Source organism: Osmerus mordax, chromosome 16, assembly GCF_038355195.1.
Source record: "Osmerus mordax isolate fOsmMor3 chromosome 16, fOsmMor3.pri, whole genome shotgun sequence".
Classification (NCBI taxonomy): Eukaryota; Metazoa; Chordata; class Actinopteri; order Osmeriformes; family Osmeridae; genus Osmerus; species Osmerus mordax.
The window spans coordinates 6,593,059-6,599,058 of NC_090065.1; the positions used below are offsets into that span (position 1 = coordinate 6,593,059).

Sequence of the window (6,000 nt, forward strand, 5' to 3'; positions counted from 1 at the left end):
GGATGAAAGGCAATGTGCAACTGAGTGTTACATCATTTGTATAATTGCAGTCTTCCTGCCAAACGGGAGCATCCACCGAAGCTCCTGTAACTGTGAGGCAATTTTAGTACAGTCAGTGAGTAGCTGAAGTTTAGAAGTCCTGGGGCTTGTCTCTTTCCTTTGACTGCATCAGCAAAGGCTGGTCAGAGACAGTGGGGTAGCAGAGCATAGTCTTCTTCCTGGACACCCCATTAACAAGTTCCCTTTTATATGTTTATAGTTCAATAACATGGGTGTCAGGTGTAGATTAAGACACCAAGCAGTACAAACCACATAAAGAGGGATTTAAGATCATCATAATCATCTACTCTCACTTCTTAATTATTTTGTGAAACGGGCTTGTTGTGGGAAGATTCTTGTTGGAGCAGGGGACATCTTCTACACAGCCTTGTTTACAGTCTTGATTTAATGCGCTCTACCTTCAAAAGGTTTTATCAGAGTCACTTGCTTCCACTTGGGTCATATGGTCTGGCTCTAATCCAATCAAGGAATTTTTTGTAACATTTCAGCCGTAGCTGTGAGGCCTCTCCAGGAAAAGAGGCTTCAGATCCTTTCACTACTGAATCCTGAATATGAGTTTACAGAGCCTGTGTGTTAACTTAGTAAAACAAAGAAATGTCAAAAGCCTTACAAGAGACAGACATTCGAAGGCTGTTGATGGGCAAGTCCGATATCATACCTTTCTGCATCCGTTACGTGGTTGTGTGCCCCATTGTGATGCTGTCATCCTGTCAACACTAATGGTCTCTGAAGGCATCAAGGCTCTGTCATGAGGACAGGGACACAACAGGGCATGCTGGGAGCAGGGATGGTGGCCCTCTGTGGAGGCGGAGCTGTCATCAGCACCCCTTCCTCCTCTGAACCCTCTCCCTCCCCAAAACCCCATCCATCTGCCGCATCAGCAGGGCAGGGCAAGTGCAAGCAATGCACTTTCCTGCCATTTCCCGTCGCGCTTCCGCTTGCCCAGCTAGCTCTTCTAACAGTCCCACGTGTCAACAGCTCGGCCTTCGACCATTACAGGAAGGAAAAAAAACTGACCATATTTACTTTCTGTGAAACAGCAAGCTGGTGCAGCATCTGACAAACTGCCTTGACACAACCACCTTGTTCCCTAGATAACTAGCACAAAAATGTTTCTGCACCTGAGAGTGTGCTTTTCCCTGCTGCCACTGTCAGTTGGTTTGTATAACAGTGTTTGTTCCAGGAACAGTAATGGCTTGGACAGCGATCCCCTTGAGAAAAAGACATGAAAGAAGGTAACGAAGAGAAACAGCCATGGCGTTGACATCCTGCAGTATGTGTTGCTATCTTAAGGAGTCACCGTGCACAAAGACGCATCTAACATTCAAAATCCTACCCGGGTAAATCGAGAGATGCATTCCATTAATAATAAAGGTTATCCTGGGGGTTAAAGACAGGTGTGAATGGGTCTACCGGTGTTAATTGAGATGTATATTGAGAATCAACAGTGATGTCAAGTCCTGGTATGCAAAGCCACAGCAGAGTAATTCCCTGTCAAAGGTTTACTATGAATGGATCTGACACGGGTTAAAGCTATTTTAGTGATAACGGGTAAAGCCCTGGCACTTGGTGTGAAGGTGGATGGACATCAATACAGACAGACACAAAATATCCGTTTTTGGTTATTCCCCTGAGCTACAAAAAACAAGCGCTTCAAAAGGACTGAGTTTTGCCAGAGCCAACCTGCATAGTCACATTCACTTGATGGTGCTGAATGTAAATCTGTAATCTGAATGTAAATTTGGTATTCCATCATTAGACCTCTACAAAAACGAAAATGTAACAAATATAGTGTCCCCTATTTCCTCCATGATGTCACTGTTGCATGTGCTTATGTTGTGCACACACTTGTGTACATGTGTTTGTGTTCTAATTAGAAGAGACCCAGAAGAGTGGGGTAACAATGATAAGTCATACAAATGACACTGCCTCCTAGGCCCTTGCTCCATTTGTACCTATCCAGCATTGTCTAAAATTAAAGTGTGTCATCTGTTCCCTTCTACTGACTGGGCACATGCAATGCCAAGGCCATGAGTTCTGACACATGTGTTGCATCATTCCTTGTAATACAGCAGAAATGTAGGGGTTAAACCTGTAAACACCTTGTAGCCATAGAATGCCTGTAGAATCAATTCTAGAAAAGCTATGCCGTGATTTATTGGCTTCCATATTTAGTAGTCTGATCTGAGAGCTACACACCGCCAAGTAGACAATCAAGTTTATACTCGATAAAGCTAGCAAACATGGAAATACTATTTTAGTTACTTTTACAAATTGGGTACAGACATGGTAGACGCCTCTAGACAGTATATTTGGAACCTCATTGTTCTGCCAAAATGGGAACAAGACCGCTCCAATTAACCTTGACTTCAACCTATCGCTGTCATCACCACTTTAATGCAATTGCATTAACATAATATCCCAAAAACAAAGCACACTCTAGGGATGGTTGACAATAGGCCCCATAGGAGCGGTCTGGGACATTTTCTAGTCCGGCGTCTGTTTCCACTTTCTCCAGAACAGGAATGCCCTGTAAAACATTAGTGTAAATGGTTTATAATGCCACCAGTGGACTCCTAAATAGGAGACCTGGTTTCCATCTACATTACCCCACCACCAACAGCGCACTATGTCACCACTCTCCCCCAAGCCGCTGGCTTTCAGGAACAGGCCTTGTTAAAAACCAACCATGTGTGCTACTGAGGGCACCCTGTCCCTATGTAGGAATGTTAAGTAGAGCTGCAAAGATGGGCTTTGCCCAAGGCACCTTTCTGGGCAACCAAAGGAAAAATGTCCCAGAACGTTCCTATTGAAGGGCACAAGGCCATCATTTGGCACCATGCACTTCAATCACATTTACTTTCATCTAATGTCATGCAGTTGTTTTAAGGATAGGATGTTTTCCTAAAGTAGGTTAACACAACATCTTTGACCAAAGGCTGTAGTCCCATAACCTTTATCACAACCTTTGTATGGGTCTGGCTCCATTTTCATCCTCCCCAAGCACTCGTTTACATCCAGTTCAAACCAGTTTGGATAGTTAAAAAGAGCTCCGGGTTTCTCAGTGCCAACGCCCCAACAGCATGCCAGTGAGGCGTCTCGGCGCACTTATAATCCCTGCAATAAACCCCTGAAACGCCGATCTCTGCCACCACAGACCAACACACTATGGGCAAAACCCCTCATTAGAACTCTGGGGCCCTGAAATTACCCAGATTTTGCCCATATGGAAAGCATGAGAAAGCGTCAGCTGGGAGAGGTCTGCGCCTAGTGGTTTTTCAGCATGTGGCCGCAGAGGGCTGAGGCTCTTTAACAGTGCCAATCAGCCTATCCCCTACCAGGGAGCGCCAGGGAGGGAGGAAGCAGAGACAGATGCTCTGGCTACCGGCACTGGGCCTGGTCTGTTAGGGAAAACCCACACCACACACACAGAGGCAGACACCGGATACCAACACACACTCACAGACAGACATAAGGAAGAGATAGGCCTACAGATGGAATCATAGACTCAGTCACCTGTACCATGTCGTGTTAGTAAATGAAACACTTAACTGGACGCATGTCTGATTCTCCAATGTGAGACTATTGTTAAAGTAATGAGACTTCATAAACAGGCCTTTATGCATAACCTGCCATAATACCTTTATGAATTATGAATAATTCTGAGCTCAGATTCACATGCAGCAACCTCTGAGGCCAATGAGTAGAAGAATCATAATAAGCCTACAATTTTTTTATGAAAATGTATTTAAATGAAAAATATACAGAACCTTTTACACAAGATCAGTTTAGAGAGACACAGCATTATTTTCAGGGAATAGGACTATCTGCAAACTGAAAGATGCAGTGCAAGGGCCCCTAATTCAATCTTATAAAGCTTCTGATGAAATTCCAAGAAATTATGCATACTCTGCCTCTCATTAATAATTGGATGTATCTGTGTTAATAGTTGGTAGCAATTTCATGTCATATTGTATTGCAGACACTGAGTCCCTATAAAAAAGATTTAGTAATGCTGACAATGTTCAAACATATTATTATTTAAAAAACTAGACCTAAACATACGCAACTGTCCCTATATTCTAGATCCTCTAAAATGGAACTGCCATAGAAGGGAAAGCTAGCATATAGCCTAAGAATTGGGATACATTCATATTTTCTCAGCATTAACTTCTGGTTCATACACATTCTCAGCAAATATGCGTTCCTTCCTCCAGAGTTCAATTACATCTACCATCAGAATGTGATTTGACAAGGAAAGAGAGGAGGGGGGACCAACAGTATTGTCATAATGTACTGTTGGAACGAAAATACTTGGAAAGGCTGTCATGCAATACATTTAAAACATAATTTGTAAGACTGATTTTAAATGACGTCCCCACAAACGACATTAATTGATAAGTGACAATAACGGTATTGTACTGCAAGAAAATGTCATATTGTGCTTTCCTAAATTTAAATAACCAACACTGTAAGTGAGAAGCTATGATGAAATGGCTAAATTGAACCTACATTATTCACTTTCAAAATTGACCATAAAGAATTACCTCTATAGTGATCGTGCCTGCTGGCCCCCTGGTTTTTGATAGATCTTTGCTCGCGCCATTGCACCATTTGAATAGCTAGCTAGCCAGCTAATTGCTGAGGAGGACTGTGCAAAGACTTCTTAAATAATTGTGCAGCAGACAAATACCACACGCATTATTCCATCTGCTGGCCAATCAGCAACAGAGCAGTTAGACTCAGAAAACTTGCATTTACCACAAAACAACCCCTTTTCGTTGGCAATGCAAACTAACGACACTAACGGGAACATTTAGAAACATTTCCAGACTTGCAAAGCAATCTAGACTAGTTTTTATGGAGAGCCACAACCCAGTCAATGACACAGGCATCACTCTCCGTTCAACTATCATTATGCATACTGCAACCTGGCAGATTCTGCTAGAAAGCCAACATTTACACTTGAAAAACTATTTTGCTAGCTATTTATTTCATGAACAGTCGTGAAGGGACTCGAGATTACTTGTCATAGCCTTTTAGCTTGCTCGCTAGGTATTCAAAAACGGCAACAGACTGCATGCGTGGCTGAACTGGCCGTTTAGCTGTCTGAGTCCGACTGATTAAGAAAACATGGTTTGATCACACTATAAGCTCGGGAAACGCAAGATGACCTTTGTAGCCAACTGATTAAATAAATAAATATATACACGGCATGTCAATTCCATATGAAATGGACTTGTTAACTTGATGTGTCCACACCAAATAATCCCAAAGAATTGGTTCGCAATTCAAGTTTACATGGGGAGACAGTCAGACCGCAAAAAAGAACTAACGAGTGAAAGAGAACGGTGCACTTACTGTATCTCCACTTCTCCGTCGTTAGCATTTCTCTCCTTGCCTTCTAACCACTTCGCTCAACCACGTATGCAGTTTTTAATGTAAAAATCCACTTTAAAATAACAAAGACCAACCCCCAAGTAAACAAGAAAAAGAGAGCAGTCTTCTGAAGAGCACCACGCGGTAATATAATCCTGGGACGTATGGGACGTATGTTGGTGCAATGAACGGATTGCTTATATGAAGAGAAAACTGTATCTATATTTTTTTTAATCGAGCTCGATAATCTCCTTAAAAAAAGTAATTAGAGATTTATTCAAATGTCAACTTGCATGTTCTCTCAACAGTCCTCAGAGCCGAGGCAGGTTCGGTAAGGACTTCTTTCTTCTCTGGTCCCCTTCTCTGTCACGCTTCTGCCCTCTCGCTCACTCACAGGTTGGTCGCGAGGATTTTCGGATTCATTCGGCAATACTCGCTTCAGTACGGAATTTGTCTATTCTTTAGTATTTGTTCGGCGTTCCAACCTTGTGATAGGGACCTATGATATACTCAAATTCTAATGATATAAAACAATAATAACAGAACAAAAAATACATAACA

At 42.4% G+C, this 6,000-nt stretch overlaps 1 protein-coding gene across 1 annotated transcript in view; it reads right to left on the reverse strand.

The window, feature by feature from the left end:
- Positions 1–5,528, reverse strand: part of LOC136959317 (receptor-type tyrosine-protein phosphatase F) — a 110,905-nt gene extending 105,377 nt beyond the window's left edge. Inside the window, exon 1 of the mRNA XM_067253620.1 lies at positions 5,422–5,528. The gene's annotated coding sequence lies outside the window, so the exon portion shown is untranslated. The remainder of the gene's footprint in view (positions 1–5,421) is intronic.
- Between the last annotated feature and the right edge of the window lie 472 nt (positions 5,529–6,000).